This window comes from Triticum dicoccoides, chromosome 4B (genome assembly GCF_002162155.2).
Source record: "Triticum dicoccoides isolate Atlit2015 ecotype Zavitan chromosome 4B, WEW_v2.0, whole genome shotgun sequence".
Lineage (NCBI taxonomy): Eukaryota > Viridiplantae > Streptophyta > Magnoliopsida > Poales > Poaceae > Triticum > Triticum dicoccoides.
Window position 1 is genome coordinate 36615128 of NC_041387.1, and position 5062 is coordinate 36620189.

Here is a 5062-nt window from a genome sequence, read left to right on the forward strand (position 1 = left end):
ATTAATTACCAAAACCACCCAGGGAGCACTTGTGCTTTCACAATTTGACTGTTTTCAATAGAATGCATATGATTTGGATAGATAGAGTTGAGGTAGAAGCATAGATAGGTTAGGGTTCGATCACATTCACTTAGATCAAAAGATTCAACAAGAAGTCATAGCTATAAGTGAATGTTGTAGAGGACAGAACACAAGTAGTATGGAACTAGTTTAAGGCCAAATCAATCATATGAAGATAAATTTTAATACAAGTCAGAAATAAAGACAACTCAGTTATGAAGATTATGCAAACATAACGCCAAGAGAAGCACTTCAAACAAAAGTTTGGTGGTGGCGTTACCCACCGTATAGGAAATATTAGACCCAGACATGGCGCACAATTATCGTGGCACTCCGAAGTCAAATTCCGCATTAATGTATTCACACTTGGAATGTATGTCTTCATTGATTGAAGATATACATTACTTCGTGTGTTGCACATCTAAGTCATCAAACTGCATAGGTGTTAGGATGTGTGCCTAATCACAGGACATTCGAGGATTCCAAGATATTTAGCTCACACCACAACTTGCAAAACCTTTTCTCATCCAAGGGCTTAGTGAAGATATCAGCCAACTGCTCTTCTGTCTTGACGTGCATGATATCAATGTCTTCCTTCATAACATGATCTCTGAGGAAGTGATGACGAATCTCAATATGCTTTGTCTTCGAGTGTTGAACTGGATTGTTGGCAATCTTGATGGCACTCTCATTGTCGCAGTAGAGAGGCACATTCTTCAGGTGTATACCATAGTCCTTGAGAGTTTTCTTCATCCAGAGAAGCCAAGCACAGCAAGATCCAGTAGCAATGTATTCGGATTCAGCAGTGGAGAGAGATACACAGTTCTGCTTCTTTGAAGACCAACAGACAAGTGATCGTCCCAGAAAGTGACATGTGCCTGATGTGGACTTGCGCACCAGCATAATCAGCATCTGAGAATCCAACTAGATCAAACTCTGAGCCCTTTGGATACCATAATCCTAGTGTTGGGGTGTAAGCCAAATATCAAAGTATTCGCTTCACAGCTAAGTGATGCGATTCCTTTGGTGCCGCTTGGAATTGGGTACACATGCAAACACTAAACATTATATCTGGCCTAGATGCACGTAAATAAAGCAAAGAACAAATCATGGAGCGGTATACCTTTTGGTCGAATTCTTTACCATTGTCGTCGGGACCCAGATGACATTTGGTTGGCATTGGCGTCGTGTATCCTTTGCAGTCTTGCATTCCAAACTTCTTCAGGGAATCTTTGAGATATTTTTCTTGAGAGATGAAGATGTCGTTGCATTGCTGACGGATTTGGAGACCCAGAAAGATCTTCAGTTCACCCATCATGGACATCTGATATTGCTCTTGCATCATATGACCAAACTCATCATTGTATTTCTTGTTGGTGCAGCCGAAGATAATGTCATCCACATATATTTGGCACACAAACAGTTCACCGTCATAAGTCTTCGTGAAGAGAGTAGGGTCCAGTAAACCAGGTTTGAAGCCTTTGCTCTTCAGGAAGTCTTTGAGCGTATCATACCAAGCGCGAGGGGCTTGTTTTAGGCCATACAATGCCTTGTTGAGCTTGTACACCATATCAGGATGTTTTGGATCTTCAAAGCCAGGAGGTTGTGCAACATATACTTCTTCTTCTATATTTCCATTGAGAAAAGCACTCTTCACATCCAGTTGATATAGGAGAATGTTGTGATGATTTGCATAGGCAAGCAGTATGCGAACAGCTTCAAGCCTTGCCACAGGAGCAAAAGTTCCATCAAAGTCAATCCCTTCCACTTGAGTGTAGCCTTGAGCAACTAGACGAGCTTTGTTTCTGACCACTTGACCATGTTCATCTTGCTTGTTGCGATATATCCATTTGGTGCCAATGATATTGTGCTTCCGAGGATCAGGACGCTTGACCAGTTCCCACACATTGTTCAACTCAAACTGTTGGAGCTCTTCTTGCATGGCTTGAATCCATTCAGGTTCCATGAAGGCTTCAGTCACTTTTGTGGGTTCTGAGATTGAGACGAATGCAAAGTGTCCATAGAAATTGGTGAGTTGTGTTGCTCTTTGTGTGGCTCTTGAACGAGTGAGTGGACCAGGTGCATTGAGGCTATCAATCATCTTCTCAATCTGTACTTCATTTGCAACACGAGGATGAGCAGGACGAAGATTTTGCTCTTGATGATCATTGTCATCATTTGGGGAATTGTCTTCAGGCTGAGCATTGTCTTCAGGTTGATCAGGTGCAGAAATGACAAGTTCCTCTTCAGACAGACTCTCAGAGGGCATGATTTTACCAGTTCCCATTTGCTTGATTGACTAGGGGATAACTCATCTAGCACATTTGGCAGGTGCTCTCTTTGCGAGCCGTTAGTCTCATCGAACCGCACATCCACAGTTTCAACCACTTTATAGTGAAAGAGGTTGAAGACTCTGTAGGAGTGCGAATCCTTTCCGTAACCAAGCATAAAACCTTCATGTGCTTTCGGTGCAAATTTTGAAGTGTGATGAGGATCCTTGATCCAGCACCTAGCACCAAATACTTTGAGGTAACTTACGTTTGGCTTCTTACCAGTTAGGAGCTCATAGGAGGTTTTCTTCAGAAGCTTGTGAAGATAAACACAGTTGATGACGTGGCATGCAGTGTCAATGGCTTCAGGCCAGAACTTTTGTGGAGTCTTGTACTCATCAAGCATCGTTCGAGCCATCTCAATAAGAGTTATGTTCTTGCGCTCGGCGATGCCATTCTACTGAGGTGTGTAAGGAGCAGAGAACGCATGAGTGATACCCATGGTATCTAGGTAGAGGTCGAGGCCGGTGTTCTTGAACTCAGTGCCATTATCGCTTCTGATGTGCTTGATCTTGACACCGTAGTTCGTCATGGCACGGTTGGCAAAGCGTCTGAAGACATCCTGCACTTCAGCCTTGTAGAGGATTATATGCACCCAAGTGTAACGAGAGTAATCATCAACAATGACAAAGCCATAGAGGCAGGCAGTAGCATTGAGAGTGGAATAGTGAGTAGGGCCAAATAAGTCCATGTGCAGCAGCTCGAAGGGTTGAGATGTGGTCATGACAGTCTTCGAGGGATGCTTGGCTCTTGTCATCTTTCCAGCTTCGCAGGCGCCACACAAATGATCCTTCTTGAACTTGACGCCTTCGATGCCCACAACATGCTTCTTCTTCGCGAGAGTGTGCAAGTTCCTCATGCCAGCATGCCCTAGCCTTCGATGCCAAAGCCAGCATTCTGAAGCTTTTGCAAGAAGACATACGGCCATTTGTGGACCTGCTAAAAAATCTACCATATACAGATCATCTTTTCGATATCCTTCAAAGACTAGAGACTTGTCAGATTCCATCAGTACAAGGCAGCGATATTTTCCAAATAGCACAATCATGTTTAAGTCACAAAGCATTGAGACAGACATTAAGTTGAAACCAAGGGATTCAACAAGCATCACTTTGTCCATGTGCTGATCCCTTGAGATTGCAACTCTACCTAGGCCCAATATCTTGCTTTTACTAGTGTCAGCGAATGTGATGTGACTTTTGTCTGATGGATGCAATGTTGAATCCATCAGAAGACTTCGATCGCCAGTCATGTGATTATTGCATCCACTGTCCATAATCCATTCTGAAGCACGAGGTGTCGTGGCCTACAGTGCAGTTAGGAGGATAGGCTTCACAAAGAGCGTTGTGAAGCATAAACATTTGACGCACAAGAGGATTATCAAGGCTTAGATCAAGGTTAGGACTGATAGTATGACTGGCAAGCGATTCAGATACAAAATACATAATAAGACCATTTGGGCATTTTATATTGCGTCCCATAGTGTGTTTTAGGTCTCCAGCAATAGCATCGGACGCCTTTGATTTCCGGCTGGAGACCTTTCTCTGCAAAAGAAAGTTAATTCTTCTTAACCACCCACATCTTCAGGGGTGGCTTAGAAGCAATGAGTCTAAGTGCAGCATCTGAGAATTTTGGCTTTGGAGCCCTAGCAAATAGCCTTGCAGGATAAGAACGATACTCATATGAATAAGCAGAAAAGTTCTTAGTTCTATGAACATAGCGGTTTGAAGACACACGCTCATATTCATAAGTCTGAGTATGGTTTCCCTACAAAACATTGGCGTTAGGGTGACTCGGGTGAGTCATGTATCTGTATGAAGCCTTAGGGCCATATGAAGCCATAGGTCTGGGGTTTGTCTTCTTCCTTGGTGGTGTCAGGATGACATTCACAGGAAGATTCTCAATGCACTGTTTAGGTACCCAGATCTTCTTCATAGGTGGTCCATTCCTGCAGTTAGTCCCAATATACCTGGCAAACACTTCACCATTCTGATCCTTAAACAGTTTATAGTTTGCATCAAAGGATTCATCAATGATAATAGGGTTAGCGCAAGTGAAACCAGATAAGGTGGATGGATCTACTGAAGGTTCCTTTGCAGCAACCCATGTGGTTTTGGGGTACTGCTCAGGCTTCCAGTACGACCCATCAACATTCATTTTCCTCTCGAACCCAATGCCCTCTTTTCTAGGGTTTCGGTTCAGAATCTTCTTTTTGAGGACATCACATAATGTCTGATGCCCTTTGAGGCTTTTGTACATCCCTATCTCAATCAGTGTCTTAAACCTGGCATTCTCATCGGCAATAGTAGTGGTATCCTCAACAGAGGGGTTAGTTACCACATCAGCAGTTGAAGATATTGCAACAGGAGCAGTAGAACATCCAGCAACAGAAACAGCGTTATCACGCTCAATGCATTTTAAACATGGTGGTTCAAATCCTTCCTGAGCGGGACTGATCTGTTGAGCGCAAAGTGACTCGTTCTCCTTTTGAAGATCTTCATGATCCGATCTCAATTTCTCAAGTTCCTGCTTTCTATGAAGATAATCGTAGGAAAGCTTTTCATGAGATGTTGAGAGGGTTTCATGACGACCTTCAAGTTCCTGGTACTTAACATGAAGATTTTTATGTCTTCAATTAAGGACTGAGTCTTAGTCATTTCCGCGTCCAACAG